Source organism: Mirounga angustirostris, unplaced genomic scaffold (genome assembly GCF_029215605.1).
Source record: "Mirounga angustirostris isolate CCGP_5_RB_7025 unplaced genomic scaffold, mMirAng1.0.hap1 SCAF_9, whole genome shotgun sequence".
Lineage (NCBI taxonomy): Eukaryota > Metazoa > Chordata > Mammalia > Carnivora > Phocidae > Mirounga > Mirounga angustirostris.
In genome coordinates, this window is record NW_026991717.1 from 4,117,288 (window position 1) to 4,143,245 (window position 25,958).

The following is a 25,958-nucleotide window of genomic DNA, read 5'->3' on the forward strand; positions in this document are numbered from 1 at the left end:
GACTGGAGGTTACCAGGCTGTCTATGACTGAGGATGAGGGGCTTTTGTGAAGTTTAGAAGACTTGGACGTGGGGCGTGTGTGGTACCTTCTGAGGTGGGTGTAAAGTCATGGGACTAACGCATTTCTAATAGTTCTGTATTTCCTTTTAAAATCACTTTGTCTAATCAAAAAGAGACTTCCTTGCTATTATTAAATAGAGCAGCCTCAGTAGAGAGAACCTAGTCTTGATGATAGTAAGGCATTCTTCGATTTCTGTAAAAGATACATTTCTGAAAAGGTGTATAGTAAACACGGTTTCAGAGCTCATATCTGGGTGGTTGACTCACACAAAATAAGTACACTTCTATTAGAAAACACCCCCACGGTACCAAATGGAAGGATCTTGGAACTAAAAGGAAACTATTCGGTTAATCTTTGTGCTATGCCAGGTATTCAGGAGCTCTGCTTGTTCTCCAGCTCAGTCCTTTGTTGCTGCTGGGGTCCGCTGGCCCTACCTTGTGCGAGGCCAGGTGGGAGGGGAGAGACAGAGCCTGTGATCCAGTTATGAAATATGATGGTTTCCACTGTTTGTTTTAATAAGCTCCTTGTCTGGGGCGAGGATTTATTTAACTACAAGGGATCAGGTAACCCAGAACAAATGTGTCCCTTGTTTTTATATTGTGCTAAGAGCAAATTACAGAAGTAGAGCGGTTCAGCGGGCGTGGGCAGTTTGAGCAGTTTGCCGAAGTGACGAGGAGAGGACAGTGATGGAGGATGCCTCCTTTGCTCTGGTGCAGTCGTTTCTCATTCAGTGTTACGTACACTCTTGAGTGAGCCCTGGACCTCTCCACTTTCTCTTGCTACGTCCACTACCTCTGGGCTTCATTCCTTCTTACCCAGATTTAACCAACGTGATCACTTGAACTGCTCCCACCCTAGTCTCCTTTTTTACTTTGATACGTTCATCCTAGAAACCCCTTCCTGGGTCATCCTTATAGTCTGCCTTGTCTGCTCCCTACTGCAACCAGCAGGATGTAATCACAAAGACATGCAGCCCGGGCCTGCCCCAGGATTACTTCCATCTAGGTCCTCAACGCCCCTTGTCCATCCTTCTTGAGTGTTCGACATACCGTTACTATTCTCTTCCAACTCAGATGTTTTCCACAAGTCATTTTACCTTCATATTCCATATGTTCATTTTGAAGGTGAAATGGAAGAGCAAGAGGTTAGTGGGCAGATGAAGCTATGTCTGCATGTTGCTTCTGTCCCTCAGCAGGCAAATGACCTTGGGTAGATTACCTAATCTCTTGGCCTCAGTGGACCCTTCTGTAAAATGGAGACATGGAGACAGTAAGGACTTGTTTTCAAGGATTTTGAACATAAACAGCCTGGAGTTTAACATGATTAAAAAATGTTTGTTTCCCTCCTGTTCACCTTTTCCCTGTCCTCCTTACTAAGACCCTCCTCTTGCCTGACTCCACCATTTTCCTTCTTGCATTCAACATTCAGTAAATATTTTTGGAATGTTTGCTATGTCCCAGGTGCTCTAATAGGTCCTGGGAGTGGAGAGAAGGGACCTCAGCAGTCTTTTCCCCTGCACTCGTTCTCTCTCTCCTGACCAGAAAGAATCCTCTCTCTTGTCTTCTAGGCACTGTTCCCTCTGCTTTCCCTGGTAGCCAAGCTTCTTAAATAACCGACCTTACTGTCTTTCTGCTGTTCTCCCAAAGGTCACCATGATCTCCTAGTCCAAAGAACACATTTCAATCCTTATTTTTGCCTCCATGGAATTTAATACCGCCTTTTAAAAAATTCTCTTCCCTTGGCTTCCTTCCTGTATTTCTTTTCTTGAAAGATTCTTCCACTTCTCTGCCTGTGCCTTTGCAGGATCTTCTTTGTCTTCAAGCCACCATTTAATATCTTCTAAACCTCTGTTTCAAGCCTAGACTTAACTATTGTGAGCTTCAAACCCATATATCCATTTACCATCTAAACAGCCCCATCTAGCCATCGCTCAGGTGCCACAAATTCATTGTCAAAACGAATCTAGCTGCCCCTACCCACCTAAGTATTTCTGTTTCTGTGAAAGATTACTATTCAGCCAGTCACCCCAAAAAACAAAGACCTTAGATTATTCTAGGTGCTCTTTTTCCCTCATCACCCACATCTTCCTGGTCACCTAGTGATGTCTAGATGGGCCATGCAAACGCAGGCCTCCTGGTAGTTCAGCTAGAGAAGAGTGGTGTGAAGTCTGATTCATCACACAGCCCACGGCAAAGTAAGGATGCTAAATGCAAGAGAACCCGAGACATACTCATGTTGTAAACAGGATATAATTTCAGCAAAATAATAGGATACTAAATTAACATCATTAATCTGGATTTTATTGATGTTACTTTATTTATTTATTTTTTAATGCTTTCCGAAGTTTGAAATGCCGTGGTTTCCTTCTGGGTGGCAGGCTGAGTCCTCTGGCATTGCTCAGGTGTCCCCAATCCCTGGGGCTTTGGAGCCAGGCCTCTGGGGACAGACCCCTCAGAAGCCATGCTAGGGTTAGGGTTAAGGCATAGGGGCATGGCAGTCCTCATCTCCCGGCGCTGTGGTGAGCTTCCCAGGGTTCTGTGTTAAGGGCGTGGGTCAGGGTGAGTGATAGGCTCAGCGTTTAAGGTGAGGGGTTCGCTGAAATTGGTTGTTCGCTGGGTTGTGCTTGCAGTGTTCTCCTTCTCTGAATGCCTTCCGGAGTTCCAAATGGCATGGGTATCTTCTGGGTGAAGGGGCCATTCAGTGTGGGAGTTCGCTTGAATGGCATGCAGATTTCTCCAGCAGTGTATGGTTTCTACAGTTCAGAATGGCTCATTTTCCTTCTGGGTGGCAGCCTGCGGCCTCTTTTAGTGCTCAGGGACCCCAAACACTAGGGCTTTGGAGCCTTTTTAAGAAAGGCAGACTGCCGGGGCGCCTGGGTGGCTCAGTCGTTAAGCGTCTGCCTTCGGCTCAGGTCATGGTCCCACGGTCCTTCGATCGAGCCCCGCATCGGGCTCCCTGCTCCGCGGGAAGCCTACTTCTCCCTCTCCCACTCCCCTTGCTTCTGTTCCCTCTCTTGCTGGGTCTCTCTCTGTCAAATAAATAAATAAAAATCTTAAAAAAAAAAAAAAAAGGCAGACTGCCACATGCAGCACCTCATTTGGATGTGTCTTTATTTCTACTTAATATATAAATTAACCTTGGTTTTATAGTATATGGTTATAATATATTTGTGTATGTTTTAGAACATTATGATAAAATTTTATGACAGCTGGGGGTCTACAAGATTTTGTTCTCTTTAAAAATGATTACAGTTGCCCCTTGAACAATGAGGGACCAGTAGTTAGGGGCACTGACCCCCACAGTCGAAAACCCAGTAACTTTTGGCTTCCCGAAAACTTAAGTACAAGTAGCCTGCTGTTGACCAGAAGCCTTACCAATAACAGAAACAGTTGATTAACACATATATATGTTTATTCTTACAATAAAGTAAGCTGGAGAAAAGAAAATATTGTTAAAATGATAAGGAAGAGAAAATACATTTACAGTACTGTATTAGAAAAACCTCACATATACATGGACCCGTGCAGTTCAAACCCATGTTGTTCAAGGGTCAGCTGTAGTTTAAGATGCCACAGATTAAAGAGACCTCAACAAATTAGAATGAATTCTTGAAAATGAGGGACCTAGAAAGACATATAAGGACATAATCAGGGATTTGAATGTTTAGTCAAAGAAGGAAAGATGTACGTGCTGACAGTGATTTTCAAATATTTAAGGGACTCATATACAAGAAGAAATAGGAAGTATGGGGTAGCAGAAAGAGCGTATACTTTGGAGCCAAAGTATGGGTTCAAATGAAGCTCTACCACTTACTAAATGTGTGATCTTGGGCAGATTGCCTAATCTCCCTTAGCCTCTGTTTCCTTTTCTTTAAAGTGGAGTTGGTATTACCTACCCTCACAAGGTTGGGGGGTACCTGACACATGGTTGAAGCTAAGCAAATATTAGTTTCTTTCTTCGGTAGTTTTTAAAAGGGTGGAACTAGAATTAGGGATAGAAATTTTGAGAGAACTGCTTTAAAAGTAGGCTTATTGTAAGGAAGAACTGTTAAGAGAGAGAAAATCTTAGCATTAATTATTGAGAGCTTATATGCCATTACTTCATTTGTTATCGCGTAACCCTCTGCTATTCATGTTGATGCCCCTTCTTTTTTTTTTTTTTAAAGATTTTATTTATTTATTTGAGAGAGAGAGAATGAGAGAGAGTACATGAGAGGGGGGAGGGTCAGAGGGAGAAGCAGGCTCCTCGCTGAGCAGGGAGCCCGACGCGGGACTCGATCCCGGGACTCCAGGATCATGACCTGAGCCGAAGGCAGTTGCCCAACCGACTGAGCCACCCAGGCGCCCCAGATGCCCCTTCTTTACAGATGAAAAACCTGAAGTTCAGAGAGACTTTAAATGTCTTTCTACAGATTGCCAGTTAGAGCAAATGATAAACCTGATCCCTGGCTCCAGAGCCTGTGCCCGGAACCACCACAGTGCCCTGTGTTCTGTCTGCAGTAATGCATGTTTATGCCTCCATTCATTCAACAACTGTTGATTGAACACCTACTCTACTCCAGGCACTGTTCCCCACACAGGCAGAGTTTCCAGTACAGAACATGACAAAACCTACCCTCTAGTGATTTTTCTCTAGGGCGAGAAACAGTTGAAGGGACAGGAAGTGCTCTCAGTGGTGCAGAGTAAAGAGAGCATCTTGCTGTGTTTTATATAGAATGTTCAGGGAAAGCCTCTAATAAGATGGCATTTGAACAGAGACCTGAAGGAAGGGAGGAAGCCCTGTGGATATGCATTTTAGGCAGAGAAGAGCAAGTTTCTCATAATTTTTTTATTAAGAATAATTATTCTTAACCATTTTCACTTACTTGTTTTTCTAGATTGACTTTAGAAACGCTTGAGTTTCCAGAGAAATCTCAATGGAATTTTAGTTGGAAGTGAATTAAATTGTAAATTAATAGGAGAAATGACCCTTTTTCCAACATTGAAACATTCCTGCCAGAGGCATAGAATATTTCTATTTATTTTTCGATCTCAGTAGAGTTTTGTGGTTTTCTTCCTAAAGGATCCACACATTTTAAAAAAATTACTGGGTGTTGTTTCTTGTTGCTGATGCTTTTATAAAAGGAATTTGAGTAGCTCAGAGCAAGCACCTTGGTGTCATCCCCGACATTGTAGCTCTTCTCCCACGCCTGGTGTGCTGGCAAATCCTGTTAATTCCAACTTCAAAGTGTATGCAGAATCCAAAGACTTCCACAGCCACCATCCTTACTCTTATTAAATACATTATTTGAGTCGATTTCTAGCTGGTCTCCCTTCCATTTCTGCCCTTGAAAGTCTGTTCTCAGCAGTGTAGGCACAGCCACCTATTAAAGCGGCATGTACCTGCAGCCTCCTCTCTTCTTGCTCCGTCCAGCCCAGGGCCTCCTCCCTGCTCCTCATGTGCCAGTGGTGGTGCTGCCTCCGGGGCTTTGCTCAGGCTCTCACGCTACATCCCTCCCAGACCTCTTCCAGGTCTCTATGCAGGCATCCCATTTCAGTGAGCGATTTTACCATCCAGTTTCTTCATCCTTGGTTCTGATTTTATATAGCTCTTTATTTACATTCTTATGTACTAAATTATTTACTTATTTAATAGAGTTATGTTCTATTTTATTTTGCCCCTTCTTTGTCAGTATATCCTTAACACCTGTAACAGTGCCTGGCTCACAGAAAACTAAATATTTGTGGAAGGACTAAATTCTGTCTTTTTCTTTTATATTTTCAACCCAGTCTCTGATGGTACATGCCAAAGCTTTTTATTTTTACTTATTTGTCATCCTGCTATACTTTATTTTTTAAAAAAGATTTATTATAGAGAGCAAGTAAGTGGGGAGAGGGGGAGAGGGAGAGAGAATCCTGAAGCAGGCTTCCCACTGAGTGGGGAGCTTGACACAGGGCTCGATCCCAGGACCCTGAGATCATGACCTGAGCTGAAATCAAGAGTCGGTGGCATAACCCCAAGTCACCCAGGTGCCCCATTCTGCTATACTTTAATTCTGTTTTTCTAGTGATACACATTTTCTTAAATCATATGCAGATAATGATTCTTCTGTCTTTTCTGTTTCAGTATTTGTTGAAAGGTGGGGTGAGAATTCTCTTAATATAGTAACTAAAACTTTCAGAACAGTGTTAAGCATTGGAGATAATTGACATCCTTGTCTCCTTGATTTTTAGGAATACATCTTATTGTATTACTCTATATAATTTTGCCTGTTTTCAGATAGATAGTCTTTATCATGTTGAAATATTCTTTTATTCCTGTTTTTCGAGGAATTCTTAAGAAGTTAAATTTTGTCAAATGCCTTTTTTACCATACATTGTAATAATCATAAAGTTTTCTCTTTTAGCCTTCGTATTGATTGTATAAACAGATGTTAAATGTTAAATTGTACTTGCATACCTGGAATTTACCATTACTTTGTCTCAGTATATATATGTGTGTGTTTCTTTTTTTGTTGAGATATAATTCAGATACCATAAAATTCACCCTTTTAAATTATGTAATTTAGTGGTTTTTATTACATTCACAAGGTTGTACAACCATTATCACTAATTCCAGAACATTTTACCAATCCAAAGGGAAACCCTGTATTCATGAAGCAGTTGCTTCCTATCACCCATACCCCTGCCAATTACAAATCCACTTTATCTCTATGAATTTGCTTGTTCTGGATATTTCATTTAAGTGGAATCATAGAATATGTAGCCTTTTGTATCTCGCTTCTTTCACTTACCGTCATGTTTACCCATATTTCATCCATGTAGAGCAAATATCAGTACTTCATTCCTTTTCATAGCTGAATAACATTCCACTGTGTGGATATTCCACATTTCTTAAAACCACTCATCAGTTGATGGGTATTTGGGTTGTTTCTGCTTTTGGCTATTATGGATAATGCTGTGATGAATATTCATGTAACGGTTGGTTATGTGGACTTAATGTTTTCAGTCTTTTGGCTATATACCTGGAAATGGAATTCCTGGGTCATATTATTACTCTGTGTTTGAAAAATTGCTGTACTCTTTCCCAATGCCGCTTACTACTTTACATTCCCAGTAGCCTAATTGCCCTGGCTGAACCCCTAGTACAATGCTGACAAGAAATGAGAGTGAATGTCCTCATCTTGTTTCTGATCCTATGTGGAAATTTTTTAGTCTTTCACCATTAAGTATGATATTAACTAAGGTTTTGTTTTTTTTTTTATAGATGCCCTTTATCAGCTTAAGGATATTTCCTTCTGTTCCCAGTTGGTCGAATTTTTTTTTTAATTTTTTAATTTAGTTTTTGACAGAGAGAGACAGCAAGAGAGGGAACACAAGCAGGGGGAGTGGGAGAGGGAGAAGTAGGCTTCCTGCGGAACAGGGAGCCTGATGCGGGGCTTGATCCCAGACCCTGGGATCATGACCTGAACTGAAGGCAGACGCTTAACGACTGAGCAACCCAGGTGCCCCTAGTCAAATGTTTTTATCATGAAGGGATGTTGGATCTTTTCAAATGTTTTTCCTGTGTCTATTGAGATTATCATGTGGTCTTTGTCTTTGGTTCTATTAATGTGGCATGTTATAGTGATTGATTTTGATATGTTGAACCAACTTGCATTCCTGGGATAAAGTCTCTGGGTTATGGTACATAATTTAAAAAAAATCAAAACCAGTTTTATTTAAAAAGTTTGAGTCATTTCCTTCCTTATCATTCTAGCTTTCCCAGTCTGCCAGCACACATGGGTGGTACACATGAAATTGAATCCTGATTGACCCTTCTTTTATGTTGTTTCATGAACATGAAACCCAATAACAGTGCTAACCCATTAACCTTAAAAGTGTCCTCTTATTAGATGTCTTTACTTGTCAGTGAATCAGTGTCTACCTCATTCCCCTCTGTTCAATAGAATTAAATGCTTTCCTTTGAGAGGCTATGGACTCTGAGACACAAACTGAGGGTTCTAAAGGGGAGGGGGGTGGGGGATGGGTTAGCCTGGTGATGGGTATTAAAGAGGGCACATACTGAATGGAGCACTGGGTGTTATATGCAAACAATGAATCATGCAACACTAAAAAAAAAGAAGAAAAAAAAATTAAATGCTTTGCCTATTCCAGATAGTGTCTTTACAAACTGTCTTCTATTTTGGTCTTTCTTCCTACAGGTGAGTTTATTTCCTTCACTTCTCTTTCTTTTTTTTTTTTTTAATGTTCAGTTAGCCAACATATAGTACATCATTAGTTTTTTTTTTAAATTTTTTTATTCTTATGTTAATCCCCATACATTACATCATTAGTTTTAGATGTAGTGTTCCATGATTCATTGTTTGTGCATAACACCCTGTGCTCCATGCAGAATGTGCCCTCCTCAATACCCATCACCAGGCTAACCCATCCTCCCACCCCCCTCCCCTCTAGAACCCTCAGTTTGTTTATCAGAGTCCATCGTCTCTCATGGTTCGTCTACCCCTCCGATTTCTCCCCCTTCATTCTTGCCCTCCTGTTACCTTCTTCTTTTTTTTTTTTTTTAAGATTTTATTTATTTATTTGACAGAGAGATAGAGAGCACAAGTAGGCAGAGAGGCAGGCAGAGGGAGAGGGAGAAGCAGACTCTCCACCAAGCAGGGAGCCCAACGTGGGGCTCGATCCCAGGACCCTGGGATCATGACCTGAGCTGAAGGCAGCCGCTTAACTGACTGAGCCACCCAGGTGCCCCCCCCCCTTTTTTTTCTTAACATATATTGCATTATTTGTTTCAGAGGTACAGATCTGAGATTCAACAGTCTTACACAATTCACAGCGCTTACCAGAGCACATACCCTCCCCAGTGTCTATCACCCAGTCACCCCATCCCTCCCACCCCACCCCCCACTCCAGCAACCCTCAGTTTGTTTCCTGAGATTAAGAATTCCTCTTATCAGTGAGGTCATATGATACATGTCTTTCTCTGTTTGACTTATTTCGCTCAACATAATACCCTCCAGTTCCATCCACGTCGTTGCAAATGGCAAGATCTCATTCCTTTTGATGGCTGTATAATATTCCATTGTATATATACACCACCTCTTCTTTATCCATTCATCTGTCGATGGACATCTTGGCTCTTTCCACAGTTTGGCTATTGTGGACATTGCTGCTATAAACATCGGGGTGCACATACCCTTTTGGATCCCTACTTTTGTATCTTTGGGGTAAATACCCAGTAGTGCAATTGCTGGATCATATGGTAGCTCTATTTTCAACTTTTTGAGGAACCTCCATACTGTTTTCCAGAGTGGCTGCACCAGCTTGCAGTACAACATAATATATAGGAGGGTTAGGAGGGTTCCCCTTTCTCCGCATCCCCACCAACATCTGTCATTTCCTGACTTGTTAATTTTAGCCATTCTGACTGGTGTGAGGTGGTATCTCATTGAGTTTTGATTTAGATTTCCCTGATGCCGAGCGATATTGAGCACTTTTTCATGTGTCTGTTGGCCATTTGGATGTCTTCTTTCGAAAAATGTCTGTTCATGTCTTCTGCCCATTTCTTGATTGGATTCTTTGTTCTTTGGGTGTTGAGTTTGATAAGTTCTTTATAGGTTTTGGATACTAGCCCTTTATCTGATATGTCATTTGCAAATATCTTCTCCCATTCTGTCAGTTGTCTTTTGGTTTTGTTGACTGTTTCTTTTGCTGTGCAAAAGCTTTTTATCTTGATGAAGTCAAGAGTTCATTTTTGCCCTTGCTTCCCTTGCCTTTGGCGATGTTTCTAGGAAGAAGTTGCTGCGGCTGAGGTCGAAGAGGTTGCTGCCTGTGTTTTCCTTTAGGATTTTGATGGTCTCCTGTCTCACATTGAGGTCTTTGAACCATTTGGAGTCTATTTTTGTGTGTGGTGTAAGGAAGTGGTCCAGTTTCATTCTTCTGCATGTGGCTATCCAATTTTCCCAACACCATTTGTTGAAGAGACTGTCTTTGTTCCATTGGACATTCTTTCCTGCTTTGTTGAAGATTAGTTGACCATAGAGTTGAGGGTCCATTTCTGGGCTCTCTGTTCTGTTCCATTGATCTATGTGCCTGTTTTTGTGCCAGTACCATACTGTCTTGATGATGACAGCTTTGTAATAGAGCTGGAAGTCCGGAATCGTGATGCCGCCAGCTTTGCTTTTCTTTTTCAACATTCCTCTGGCTATGCGGGGTCTTTTCTGGTTCCATACAAATTTTAGGATTATTTGTTCCATTTCTTTGAAGAAAGTGGATGGTATTTTGATGGGGATTGCATTGAATGTGTAGATTTATTTCCTTCATTTCTTAAATGATTTGGTTTAGTTTCTTTGTTTTATAATGTTCTTTTATGTTGGAGCAGGTTCTAGTTTTAGCCAATTTGATTCTTTTCCTTACTGTCACTTTTTATCTTGTGTTCTGAAATTCTTTCCATAAGTGGCATTCAAGTCCTTTGGGTGCTTGGTGTTTTTTTTGTTTGGTTTTTTTGAAGTATAGTTAGCATACAATGTTATATTAGTTTCAGGTGTATGACAGTGATTTGCCAATCCTATATATTATGTTGTGCTGGCCATTATAAATGTAGTTACTGTCTGTCACCATACAGTGTTATTACAGTATTACTGACTGTTCCCCTATGCTGTACTTTTTGTCCCTGTGATTTATTTATTTTATAACTGCAAGTTTGTATCTCTTAATTCCCTTCACTTATTTCATCTATCCCCCCAACCCTGTCCCTTTATGCAACCATCAGTTTTGTTCTCTGTATTTAAGATTGTTTGTTTTGTTTTTTAGATTCCACATATAAGTGAAATCATATGGCATTTGTCTTTCTCTGTCTGAGTTATTTCACTTAGTGTAATACCCTCTAGATCCATCTGTGTTATTGCAAATAGCAAGATTTTATCCTTTTTTGTGGCTGAGTAATAATTATATATGTGTACCACATCTTCTTTATCCATTCATCTATTGATGGACACTTAGGTTGCTTGCATAAGTTGGCTAATGTAAATAATGCTGCAGTAAATATAAGGGTGCGTATATCTTACTGAATTTCATTTTATTTGGGTAAATACCCAATAGTATAATTACTAGAGTCATAGGGTATTTCTGTTTTTAATTTTTTGAGGAACCTCCATACTGTTTTCCTACAGTGGTTACACCAATTTACATTCCCACCAACAGTGCACAAGGGTTCCCTTTTCTCGACATCCTTGCTAACACTTATTATTTCTTGTCTTCTTGGTATTAGCCATTCTAGCAGGTTTAAGGTGATATCTCATTGTGATTTTGATTTGCATTTCCCAAATGACTAGTGATGTTGAGCATCTTTTCATGTGTCGTTGGCCATCTGTATGTTGTCTTTAGATAAATGTCTGTCGTGTCCTCTGCTGACTTTTTAATCAGATTTTTTTTTGGCCGTTTAGTATAAATTGTTCGTAAAATTTGGGTATTGACCCCTTATTGCATATATCATTTTGAAATATCTTCTCCCATTCAGTAGGTTGCCTTCTTAATTTGTTGATGGTTTCCTTCTCTGAAAGCTTCTTATTTTGGTGTAGTCTCTGTAATTTATTTTTACTTTTGTTTCCCTTGCCTGAGGAGACTTATCTATGGAAATGTTGCTAAGGCCAATGTTTAAGAGGTGACTGCCTATGTTTTCTTTTAGAAGTTTTATGGTTTCAGGTCTCACATTTAGGTCTTTAATCCATTTTGAGTTTATTTTTGTGTATGGTATAGGAAAGTGATCCAGTTTCATTCTTTTGCATGTAGCTGTCTGGTTTTCCCAACATCATTTATTGAAGGGACTGTCTTTTACCCATTGTATACTCTTGCTTCCTTGGTCATAGGTTAATTGATCATATAAGCATGGGCTTATTTCTGGGCTCTCTGTTAAATTGATCTGTGTGTCTAGTTCAGTGCCAGTGCCATACTGTTTTGATTACTGTAACTTTATAGTATGTCTTGAAATCTGAGATTTTGTTACCTCCAGCTTTGTTCTTCTTTTTCAAGATTGCTTTGGCTATTTGGGGTCATTTGTGGTTCCATACAAATTTTAGGATCTTTCTAGTTCTGTGAAAAATGCCACTGGTATTTTGAAAGGGATTCATTGAATCTGTACATTTCTTTGGGCAGTTATGGACATTTTAACAATATTAATTCCTCCAGTCCATGAGTACAGTATATCTTTCCATTTGTGTTGTCCTAAATTTTTTTCATCAGTGTTTTATAGTTTTCACAGTACAAGTTTTTTCACCTCCTTGGTTAAATTTCTAGGTATTTTATTTTTGGTGAAAATGTAAATGGGATTGTTAATCTCTTTTTCTGCTACATCATTATTAGTATATGGAAACACAACAGATATTTCTGTATATTAATTTTGTATCCTACAACTTTACTGAATTCATTTATTCTAGTAGTTTTTTGATGGAGTCTTTAGGGTTTTCTATATATAATATGTCATCTGCAGATAGTGACAGTTTTACTTATTACCAATTTAGATGCCTTGTATTTTTTTTCTTCTCTGATTATTACTATGACATTCAGTACTGTGTTGACTAGAACTGATGAGTGTGGACATCTTTGTTTTGTTCCTGATCTTAGAGGAAAGCTCTGTCTTTCACCATTGGGTATTATATTAGCTGTGAGTTTGTCATATGTGGTCTTTATTGTGGTGAGGTATGTTCCCTCTAAAGCCACTCTGTTGACAGTTTTTCATGAATGGATGTTGGATTTTGTCAAATGCTTTTTCTGTATCAAGATGATCATATGGTTTTTATCCTTCATTTTGTTAATGTATCACATTGCAGATATTGAACCATCCTCGCATCCCTGGAATAAATCCCACTTGATCGTGGTGAATGATCCTTTCAAAGTATTTTTGAATTTATGGGGTGCCTGGGTGGCTCAGTCGGTTGAGTGTCTGCCTTGGCTCAGGTCTTGATCCCCAGGTCCTGGGAGCAAGCCCTGCGTCTGGCTCCCTGCTCAGCGGGGAGTCCTCGTCTCCCTCTGTCTCTGCTCGAGTGTGCTCTCTCTCTTGCTCACTCTCTCTCTCAAATAAATAAATAAAATGTTAAAAAAATTAAGTATTGTTGAATTAAGTTTGCTAATATTTTGTTGGAGATTTTTGCATCTGTATTCATCAGAAATGTTGGCCTGTAGTGGGTTTTTTGTTGTTTGTATATTTGTTTTTGTAATGTCTTTGTCTGGTTTTAGTATCATGGAATGAATTTGGAAGCTTTCCTTTCTCCTATTTTTTTTTGGAATAGTCTGAAAAGAAAAAGTATTAGTTCTTCTTTAAATGTTTGCTAGAATTAAACGTGAAGCCATCTGGTCCTGGACTTGTGTTTGTTGGCAGTTTTTTGATTACCAATTCAATTTAGTTACTAGTAATTGCTCTGTTCAGATTGTGTCTTCCTGATTCAGGTTTGGAAGATTGTATGTTTCTAGGAATTTGTCTATTTCTTCTATGTTCAGTTTGTTAGCATATAATTTTCATAGTAATCTCTTATAACCCTTTGTATTTCGGTGATCTTGGTTGTTGCTTCTCTTTCATTTCTGACTTTATTTGAGTCTCTTTTTTTTTTGATGAGTCTGGCTAAAGGTGTATCAATTTTATTTTTCAAAGAATCAGCTCATGGTTTCGTTGACCTTTTCTCCTCTTGTTGTTAGTCTCTATTTTGTTTATTTCTGCTCTGATCTTTATTATTTCCTTCTATGGGCTTTGTTCTTTCTCTAATTCTTTTTTTTTTTTTAAGATTTTATTTGTTTATTTGAAAGAGAGAATGAGAGAGAGAGCACGAGATGGGGGAGGGTCAGAGGTAGAAGCAGACTCCCCACTGAGCAGGGAGCCCCATGTGGGACTTCATCCCGGGACTCTAGGACCATGACCTGAGCCGAAGGCAGTTGCTTAACCAACTGAGCCACCCAGGAGTCCTTTCACTAATTCTTTAGGTGTATGGTTAGGTTGTTTGAGATTTTTCTTGCTATTTGAGGTAGGCCTGTATTGCTATAAACTTCCTCTTAGAACTGCTTTTGCTGCTTCCCAGAGATTTTGGGCTGTTTTTTCATTTTCATCTGTCTCCCTGTACTTTTTATTTCATCTTTGATTTCTTTATTGACCCATTGGTTGTTTAGTAGCATATTGTTTAGCTTCCACATGTTTGTGTTTTTTCCATTTTTTAAAAATATTTTATTTATTCATTTGACAAAGAGATAGAGCAAGAGAGGGAACACAAGCAGGGGGAGTGGGAGAGGGAGAAGCAGGCTTCCTGCTGAGCAGGGAGCCCAATGTGGGGCTCGATTCCAGGACCCCGGGATCACGACCTGAGCTGAAGGCAGCCGCTTAACCGACTGAGCCACCCAGGCGCCCCATGTGTTTTTTCCATTTTTTTCCTTGTAATTGATTTCTAGTTTCATACCATTGTTGTAGAAAAGATGCTGATAGGATTTCAATATCTTCTTAAATATATTGAGACTTGTGGCCTAACATTTGATCTGTCCTGGAGAATGTTCCATGTGCACTTGAAAAGTATGTGTATTCTGCTGTTTGGAGATGGAATGTTCTGTATATATCTGTTAAGTCCATCAGGTCTAATGCGTCATTCAAAGCCACTGCTTCCTTATTGATTTTCTTTCTGGATGATCTGTCCATTGATGTAAGTGGGGCATAATTTTTTTTGTGTTGCTGGATTCAGTTTGCTAATTGTCATTTTGTTGAAGATTATTGCATCTTAATCATAAGTGATATTGATCTATAGTTTTGTTTTCTTGTGATGTCTGTGTCTGGTTTTGGTATCAGAGGAATATTGGCCCCCCCCTAGAAAAATGAGTTTGGGAATGTTTCTTGTCTATTTTTTGAGAGTTTATTTCTGCATTATTTATGATAGGACTGTGTACTCTTATTCATCAGAGAGAGATAACACTGCATCCTAAATGAACCTTATCTTACATTTTGTTCTCTTGCTTCTTCACTCCCTGCAGACAATTTTGAAGTCTTTAATGAAAAGTTAAATGATAGTACCTCCTGAGACAAGACTTAAGATGACTTCCAGTGTTGTTATATTGTTGTTATTTGGGGGGGATGGATAAGAAAACTAAAATGCATTAATTTTTTGATTGAGTGATTTGCGAGCAAATTAGTGGAAAGAGCTGCCCTAAAATCCATTGCCCTCTTTACTCACCTTCATGGGATGAGAGGAAGAAGAAAAGGACATACAGAATTCACACTAGCTATTTTGACAGGGAGAAACCTGATTTAATTTAGAAAATTAAAAGTTCAGGTAAGGAAAGGATCAAAACCAGACTTGGGATGAGCTATTTATGTGTTTATCACTTTTTTTCTTTTTTAATTGTGGCAAAATATACATAAAATATACCATCTTAACTATTTTTAAGTGTTTAATTCAGTAGTATTATGTGTATTTCCATTGTTGTGCAACCACCACCATCTCTCCGACACTCCTCTCATCTCACAAAAGTGAAACTCTGTTCCTATTAGGCGGTAACTCCTCACCCCCCAAGCCCCTGGCAACCACTATTCTACTTTCTGTCTCTGTGAATTTGACTAAGTACCTCATATAAGTGAAATCATATAGTACCTGTCTTCTTGCGACTGGTTTATTTCACTTAGCATGATGTCCTTGTGTTCATCCATGTTGTAGCATTTGTCAGAATTTCTTCCTTTTTTTTTTTTTTAAGATTTTATTTATTTATTTGAGAGAGAGAGAATGAGAGACAGAGAGCATGAGAGGGAGGAGGGTCAGAGGGAGAAGCAGACTCCCTGCCGAGCAGGGAGCCCGATGCGGGACTTGATCCTGGGACTCCAGGATCATGACCTGAGCCGAAGGCAGTGGCTTAACCAACTGAGCCACCCAGGCGCCCCAGAATTTCTTCCTTTTTAAGGCTAAATAATATTTCATTATATGTGTATACCATATTTTGTTTATCCATTCATCCATCGATTAAAACCTGGTTGCTTCCACTTTTTAGCTATTATAAATGTTACTATGAACTTAAGGGTACAGATATGTCTTTGAGACCCTGCTTTTAATTCTTTTGGGTATGTGTCCAGAAGTGGAACTGCTAGATTATATGATAATTCTATTTTTAATTTTTTGAGGGAATGCCGTAGGGACCTTTTTCATAGGAACTATACCATTTTACGTTCTCACCAACAGTGCACAAAAGTTCCAATTCTCTGTATCTTTGCCAACACTTGTTATTTTCTGGATTTTTAAAAAAGATTTTATTTATTTATTTGTCAGAGAGAGAGAGAAAGCACACAAGCAGGGGGAGTGGCAGACAGAGGGAGAAGCAGGCTCCCTGCCAAGCAAGGAGCCCGATGCGGGACTCGATTCCAGGACCCTGGGATCATGACCTGAGCCAAAGGCAGAAGCTTAACTGACTGAGCCATCCAGGCGTCCTGGATTTTTTTTTTTTTTTTTTAATAGTAGCCATCCTAATGGGTGTGAGGTGATACCTATCTCACTGTGGTTTTGATTTGCATTTCCCTAGTTGATTAGAGATTTTGAACATCTTTTCATGTGGTTATTGGCCATTTGTATGTATCTTTCGAGAAATACCTGTTCAAGTTCTTTGCCCATTTTTTAATTGGGTTGTTTTTTGTTTTTGAGTTGTAGGAGTTGTTTATATACTCTGGGTGTTAATTACTTATCAGAAACATGATTTGTAAATATTTTCTCCTGTTGTGTGGGTTGCCTTTTTATTCTGTATAAATAAGTGAAGAACAGGTCTCTGAAAGAGATGTTTTCAAGACAGTGAGATTCTATGGTAGCATATGTAGGGAAGGCAAGAGCTAAGAAATAAGACACTAGGGTCACTGTGATCTGTGTTATCATATACATAGACTGAAACAAGAGAGTAAGTTACTGACAGATGAAAATATAAGACTGAAAGCAAACCTACCTAGTTGTCCAGGCTTAGCCTTAGATGAGGCAGTTGGATAGAATTGAGAACAAGGGAAACAAGATAGTGTTTAGAAAATAACTGTGACTGATTATTTAAATGATCAAACGAGTTTTTGCATAAATAAGGTGGTCAAGATGGTTCAGCTAAGCCACCACCTTTATTTGTCAAAAACAATCATATTTTAAGACTAAATATGGTTTATGGAACGCCTGGCTGCCTCAGTCGGTAGACCACACAACGCTTGATCTCAGGGTGAGTTCAAGCCCTGTTGGTGTGGAGCCTACTTAATTAAAAAAAAAAAAAAAGTCTAAATATTGTTTAATTTTGTTTTATACCGAGAATTACTGAAATTTTCATGTGGTGAATTTCGTCCCTGAGGCAGAAACTGAAGGAAGGGGTCTCTGAGAAAGTTATCTAAAAAGAATTGTATTTTCTGGACACTCTTGTGACAGGAACTAAGTCTTGTCCTCTACTTGTAGAAGTGTAACAGTTTGCTCATTGTGTTTTGTTTTGTTTTTATTTTATGGACAATTACACTGAAACATCAAAAGTTAACATTAGTTTCCTCATCAGTGTGCTTGCCATCGTCTGCTCTTCACTGTGGCATAGATTGCTGTTTTCTTCTTACGGCCTGCCTTCTATTACTAAATATTTGTTTAGCAACCCTGTCAGGAACACATGTCCATCAAAGTTTTTTTTGTTTTGTTCTTTGCTTTTGTTTTTTATTTTTACATTGGTGTTTTTGGCAGAAAGACAAACTATCTTCACATTTTTATCCTTAAAGAGATAGATCACAGCAGGATGCATTTTTAACAGATGGTTCTAAGCCCTTACAATCATAATGCTACTATAGGTTAAATTTTTGAGGCACTTGATGAATTCTCATACTTGTACACTGATTCAGTGATTGGGCCTTTTGTCTGGTATCAGCAGTGGAAAGCACAGGTTCCTTTCCAGAGGCATTCAGGGTTAATTGCTGCTATCCTAGATTCGAATGTGTTTTCTCCCTTCAGCCTTTCTGCTGTTTCTTCCCTCTCCCCACGCTTTTTAAAAGTCCTTTTGTGCTATGCCTTATGATTGTCCAAAGCCCTTCTTTCTGGTAGTCTACCACATTTGTGTTTCTCAAATGTTTTTTCCAGTGAAGAAAAATAGTATGTATATAGTGAGTCTGTTAAATAAAAAGTCCAGAATAGAGAGTACATAGACACCCCAAATAGCAAGCAGAATTAGTGTTAGAGAAAATAAATTAGCCAAATAGAAGACAGACTCTGTGGAACATATCTAGAAAGCAAAAGAAGTGGTTAGAGACAAATATAAGGAAAGGATGATAATTAAGCATCAAATATATTTCAGAGAGAGTCAGCTTGCAAACAACATGGACTCTAGCAGAAGACAGGACAGATCAAAACTGATTATCAGAATTATAATGAAACTTTCTAGACTTGAACAGGAAAAAAAAACAAACAGCCCTAACACTGGAGATAGATAAGGCTTGCCACGTTTTGGATTCTAAGACATACTTTGGTTAAAGTTTTATATCTTACATTAAACTTCTAATTCTTTATGCTTTTTTTTTTTTTTAAATTCTTTATGCTTCTAATCAAGCAGTGGAGTGCAAACGATATATTAGCTTGTTGAAATTCACAATAAAAACGGTGTTGAGGGGCGCCTGGGTGGCTCAGTTGGTTGGGCGACTGCTTTCGGCTCAGGTCATGATCCTGGAGTCCCTGGATCGAGTCCCACATTGGGCTCCCTGCTCGGCGGGGAGCCTGCTTCTCCCTCTGACCCTCCCCCCTCTCATGTGCTCTCTCTCTCTCATTCTCTCTGTCTCAAATAAATAAAATCTTTAAAAAACAAAACAAAACAAAACTGTGTTGAGATTTTGATTGGATTTGGATTATATCCATGGATTAATATGGGAAAGTTAGTATCTTAAAATATTGAGGTTTCTAATACATGAATATGGTCTATTTCTCCATTTATTTGGGGTGGTTTAAATGTTTTTGGATTGCTTTATAATTTTACACATCTATTTTTAGATGTATTCTTAGGTATCTTACACTTTCTGCTGCTGTTATAAATGTGTGTATGTTTCTAAATGATGTTTTCTTTTTGTTGCTGTCCTTTAAAATGTATATGGAAGGGTGGAAAGCCAGACAAGATATTTCGTAGAAGAAATACATAAGGCCTAAAATTTATGAAAAGATGCTTGACCTTATTAGTAATTAGGGAAATACAAATTAATATCATTGAGATTACCAAAATTAAGAGATTTGCCAGTATTATGTGTTGGAGAGAATGTAAATCAACGGGAACTCTTGTACACCACTGAAAGAATATAAGTTGGTTCAGCCACTCTGAAAAACAATTTAACTTTGTTGTAAAGTTGAATTTTACATACTTTCTGACTCAGCATTTTTCTTTCTTTCCTTCCTTCCTTCCTCCCTCCCTCCCTCCCTCGGAGCCTAATGCAGGGCTTGATTTCATGACCCTGAGATCAACACCTGGGCTGAGATCAGGAGTCGGACATTTAATGGACTGAGTCACCTGGGTCCACTGACTCAGCATTTCTAATCCTAGTTATATACCCTAGAAACACATAAACATGTGCACTAGAGGATATATGAGAATATTCACAACAGCACGATTCATAATGGCAAAAAGAAACTTGGAAATAACCCAAATGTCCTTTGACAAAGAATGGAAAATTAAGTTGTGGTATAGTGATATAAAAATATTATACACCATTAAAAACAAATGAACTACAGCTATACATTGGTTGCTTTCAGCGTAGTCAGGCTAGCTTTACAATGATCAGTGTCAAAAAATAAAGAATAAAACAACCTTTACTCATTGGTTTAAAACACACACACACACACACACACACACACAACTTACTGAATTCCTGCTATGTGCCAGACAGCATTTTGGGTGCTGAAATTTAGTAGTGAACAAGGTGGACAAATTTCCTATCCTCATGAAGCTTACATTTTAGTTTAGAGGGGGACAGATAAATAAGCAAAGCAGTATGTAATTTAATATAATTCATAAAAGCTGTGGAAAAAGATGAAGCAGGGTAAGAGGACAGCATATAATTTGATGGTGTGTGTGTGTGTTTCTGCAGATTACGGAAGGGTTTTTTGAAAATGTAACATTTGAAAAGAGTTGAATGTCCTACGGGAAAGAGTGTTAGTACTTTCTGAGGGGGGAAGTAGGAAGGAGCCTGGCATTTACAAGGAAGACCAAGAAGGCAGGTGAGTCTGATACAGAATAAGCTGGGACTAGGGGAAGAGGGCAGGAGAGAAGTTTGAGGGCATAGACAAAATTCATATCATGTAGGGTCTTACAATTTTAGTAATAAGTTTAGGATTTTAAAAAATATGGAAAGTCATCGGAGAATTTGGGGCAGAATGACATAATCTGACTCATGTTTAGAGTCTGAAGAACTGATTATTGGGGAGAGGGGGGTGGTGGGGGAGTTGGAAGGTGGACACAAGGGCCCAGTTAGGAGGCTTTTGTTGAAGTGCAGACATTAGATGATGTAGATGTAGTAGACCAGATGTAGATGTAGTAGACCAGAAGGGACATCAACAAATACAGAAGGAAGTGGTTAGTTTGGTGATATATTTGGGGGGTATAATTGAAAGGACTCAGTGTTAGATGAAATATATATGAGAGAGAAATAAATCAATAAAGACTTCTAGCTTTCTCCTGGGAGCAGCTAGTTGGACAGTAATGCCATTTACTCACTGGGGAATACCGAAATATAAGCAGGTTGGGCCATAAGATTGCCTGTGAGACACCCCAAGTACATGAGTGTAAGCCCTCAGAAGGGAGGTCTGGAGTTCAAGGGGTAGAAATACGAGATTCATCAGCATACAGATGGCATTCAAAACCTTGGAGTCCAAAGAGATCACTGAGGGGGTAAGTGTAGATAGAGTAGAGGAACTAGGAAAGGAGACTACTGAGAAGTGGATGGGGGGAAAAGGGGAAAGTGCCAGGAGACATGGTGTCCAGGAACTCAAAAGAAGAAAATGTGTCAGTAGACATATTATGTAATGGAAAAATATATTTGCAATAGAAATTACAGATACCAGGTAAATATATCACAAATGACTAGTAAAAAGACTTGTGTAGAGAAATGCAAAAATGATATGAATAGGCAGTTCACTGAAGGGTAAGTCCTAATGGCCAGTACACCTATGAAAAGATGCTTAACCTCATCATTAATCAGGGAAATGCAAATTTAAAAGAGCAATAATACCTAATGCTGTCAAAGATTGGAAGGGAGGTCATTTTCATACCTTAGTGGCAGTGTGAATTATTACAGCCTTTTGTGAAAGCAGCCTGGCAATATCTATTAAAATGAAAAATAGGTGTTTGATCCAACAATTTCACTCCTAGAAATCTGTCTCCTGGAAAAAGAAGCACCAGTGCATAAAAATCTAAGTATGTTTACCATAGCCTTTTTAAAGGGCAAATACACTAAAAATAGGGTAAATGCCCATCCTCAGGGAAAAGTTGAATAATTATAGGTTATCCAGTCATTGGATTATTATGCAGCCGGTTGAAGTCAGGGACCTTTCATGATGCAGACAATTTTATAAAATATTCAGTGTGTGTACATGTGTGAAACACAGTAATCTTCCTCTTTCCAGAAAAACGTCTGCCTGTGTATACAACATTTGTATATATATGAAGGTGGAGAAAAGCATAGTTCCAAATAATACTTGTCTGGGGTAAGTAAATCTGAGGAAGGTTGTAGAGGTAAGCCTCTACTCATTCATTCACTCAATAAACAAATACACACATCTCTATTTAAAAGAAAGGATCCCCAGGATAAAACAGCTTCTCTGATATATCCCATTTATGTAAAATACATATGTAATATATATAGGCATATATATAAAGATGTGAAAAGATAGCCACCAAAATTATTATCCTGAAGTATAATTAACTTTTTAAAATAAAATGCTAAATTGGGGTGTAGTTGTCACCATTTTTTCCTCCTTTTAATGCTGGTTCAAATGGAGAATCTTGATATTGACCAGATAAATTCCATTTTCAAAAGAATACTTTTTATTTTTTATTTTTGTAAGAATAATTTTTAAATAAATTTACAGGATTAGTACCATTTTATGCTCTTCATTAACTTCTATTTCAGCATTCATTTTCCTCTTGTTTTCTTAGCTTTCAGTCTTTAACCAGCCGTTTGTTTTGGGTATAAACTAAGAATAAAAATTAGAACAGATTAGCCATCAAACCCACAAGTAGCTAGCTGTGTTCAGGTGAGTGATAAACCTCACTATGGTGATTAACATAACATAGTAAAAAAAAAAACAACTCACCGAGTATCTGAATCATGAACAGTTATCTAATATTTACTGTTCATATTTGTTCAGTAGGTATAAAGAGACGCTCATACTGTTCAGTTTTAGAAAATATTTAAGTTATATTTACTGATTTTTAAAATATTGTATGCTTTTTTTTTCTTTTTAGTATAGTTGACACACAATGTTACATTAGTTTCAGGCGTACAACATAGTGATTTGACAGCTCTGTACCTTACGTGGGGCTCACCACAAGTGTAGCTCTATTCCAATATCATTGACTATATTCCCTGTGCAATACTTTTTATTCCCGTGACTTACTCATCCCATAACTGTAAACCTGGACCTCCCACTCCCCTTCACCCATTTTGCCCGTCCCCTGACTCCCCTCCCCTCTGGCAGTCATCAGTTTGTTCTCTATATTTATCGGTCTGATTCTGCTGTTTATTCATTTGTTTTTAAGATTCCACATGTATGTAAAATCATACAGTAATTGTTTTTCTCTTTCTTCACTTAGCATAATACCCTCTAGTCCATCTATGTTGTCACAGGTGGCAAGATCTCATTTTTATGGCTGAGTAATATTCCGTTGTGCCTATATACTGTGTCTTTATCCATTCATCTATCAATATAGACACTTGAGTTGCTTCCATATCTTGGCTATTATAAATAATGCTGCAATAAACACAGGAGTGCATATATCTTTTCAAGTTAGTGTTTTCATTTGCTTTGGGTAAATACCCAGTAGTGGAATTATTGGATCATATGGTAGTTCTGTTCTTAATTTTTTGAGGAACCTTCATATTGTTTTCAACAATGGCTGCACTAGTTTGCATTCTTACCAACAGTGAACAAGGGTTCCTTTTCCTTCACATCCTTGCCAACACTTGTTATGTCTTGTGTTTTTTTATTCTGGCCATTCTGACAGGTGTAAGTGTATTTATTGATTTTTAAATTGAAATTAAAATGGACCTCATGAGTGTCATTAATTATGTGAACTTCTAGAGCACTGTGGGAGCCTGTGGGTTGGGAAACTACCATTTACAGAAGGTTGGGTCTAGCCTGGCTGATTTTCTTTTAAGTCTTATCTTCATGCATTACTTGGTGTTCATCCTGACAGGTCTCCCACCTTTGCTCTTTCTCTCTATGATTTAACTGCTGTGTCTTCTTTCCTCATTTTACTTATTTGAAGCTTTGTTCTGCCTCTACTCTATGTTCAGAGCCATTTTGTGATGCTAGCATTGTTCCTGTCTCTTTGGATAAGGTCCTGTAACTATTCTGGGTCACTCTCTGCTAATGAAAAGCCCCCAAATCAGTTCTAGTCACAAAAGCAAACCAAGTTCAGTAATTAATATGGTCACTTCTCTGTAATAATATAAAAGTTCAGACTTTATTTAAAGCCAAAATTTCGCCCTTCTAAAGAAGTTTCTAACTCCTGAAGTAGGTTGGCTTACTACAGTGGGAAGGAGGAGAGGTCAACTAATTTTTTGACTTTACCTAACATACTGACTGCTCTTCCAGCATTCTTCAGCCCTCTGGGGATGAAGTGGGGTGGAAGGTGGCAGGAAAGTTCTTACTCAACTATGACTGTTGTGAGCTGGTGTTGATGCTGTCTGGACTTGGCAACTGTTTAGAGCTGATTGTTTTGCTTATGAGCTCTTTTGTAGTTTCTTCAGAGCCACCCAGTATTATCTTAACCACATAACACATCTCTCCAAAACTTAGTGGCTTAAAACAACACATGTTTGTTATCTTACAATTTCTATGGATCAAGAATCTAGGCATGGCTTACCTGGATCCTCTACCTCTTGGTAGATGTGTCTCTCACATCATAGTCATCTTAGGTCTTGACTAGGGGATAGATTTGCTTCCAAACTCACTCCATTAACTGTTGGCAGGATTTAGTTCCTCATGCACTAATGGCCTAATGGCCTCATTTCTTCATGAGCTGTTGGCTAGAGCCTTCCCTCGGTACCTTGCCGCATAGGCTTCTCCATAGAGCAACTCACAATATGGCAGCTGGCTTTATTACAGCAAGAGGGGAAGAGTCAAAAAGATGGAAGTGACAGTCTTTTGTAACCCAATCTTGGAAGTTATATCCTATCACTTTTGCCATATTCCATTCATTGAAAGAAAGTAACTAGATCTAACACACACTCAAGAAGAGAGGAGTACACAGGCCATGAATACCAGGAAATAAAAATCATTGGGAGCCATTTTAGAAGCAGCCAACTACCAGTATTTCTAGGATTAATCTCATTTTCACTTCTCCTGATTTGGGCAATTGTATCTCTCTTCTGAGTAGTCACTTATAACTCCCTCCTCCTTGGACATCTTTCTGCTTGGGCCACCCTCACCTCCAGGTGGCCCTCTTGAACAAGATTTAAGACAACCCCATACTATCAATCTTTAGCTAATGGTGCATAGAAAACTTGCATCCTTTACCACAAGAGAATTTGAGAATACAAGACAATCCCAGTGTAATTATCACCCATTTCAGTCTGCCACCAGAGCAACTACCAGAAAATCTGTACTCTTTCTCAATATTTCTCAGTCTTGAGTCAATCACTGGTCTTCTATGACTCCCTAGCTCTAGAAAACATGCCATAAGCTCTTCCAAGTGGTCTTGTTGAAGCTTTTTTTCCCTAGGTCAAGGTACTTGGGGAAAGAAGGGCCTTTTATCAGCTCTCTTTACCTCCAACTTTTTTTTTTTTTTTTTGCTAGATCTAAAGTAACAAGGAGGTTTTTTCTTTTTTTTTTTAAGATTTTTTTTATTTATTTGAGAGCGAGAGAGCACGAGTGGGGGGGAGGAACAGAGGGAAAGGGAGAAGCATACTCCCTGCTGAGCAGGGAACCCGATGTGGGGCTTAATCCCAAGACCCTGATATCATGACCTGAGCCAAAGGCTCAGTTGACTGAACCACCCAGGCACCCCTACAAGGAGTTTTGACCACATTCTTGGATCTGTAGCTGAAACTGACACTCGAGTAGTTCCATGTTGACATCCTGTTCCATCTGTTGTTTGCTTTCTTCCTAATCCTTTGAAGGCATTTGCTTTGGGTGGTTGCCTATAGTCATTGTAACAAGAAAAATGATTACCAATTTATTAAATCAAACAGTGGAACATAATAGCAGAGAGATGGGAGAAAGATTAATAATGAGAAAGGGAAGGGAAGAAGATAGGAGAAAGCACTAGACACCTTATTTGGTTTCAGATTAGAATAAATAGGTAAATATTGTCTTAATGCTACTGTGTAATTATATTGTTTTAATAGTGTTCTTGAAATATTTGAGGCACTTGTAGAATTAAAATTGAGATATTTGAGTTTAATTCGTAGAATAAAGGAGAACACAAAGAGAGAAAAGAGGCATAAAAAGCCAAACATTATATTGGAAGCATAAATGTTCTCTGTTTAGACCCATAAATAAAATCCAACAATATAATGTTTGTAAGAGACCGACCTAACACAAAATAGTGGGAGGTAAAAATTACTCCCAAATTGGAAAGATCTATTTATCAGACCTGAATAAGACAGAGAGATGGCAGTAATTTATATCAGACAAAATAGAACTTAAGGGGGGAAAAAAAGCAGACCGTGCATGTCATATTATATTGACAACATAAAGTCCAATGAAATT

General features: G+C 38.7%; 1 protein-coding gene across 1 annotated transcript in view; it reads left to right on the top strand.

Annotated features, from left to right (window-relative positions):
- The window catches only part of HDGFL3 (HDGF like 3), an 81,556-nt gene that overhangs the window by 13,683 nt on the left and 41,915 nt on the right, over nucleotides 1–25,958 (top strand). The gene's annotated exons all lie outside the window — the stretch shown is intronic.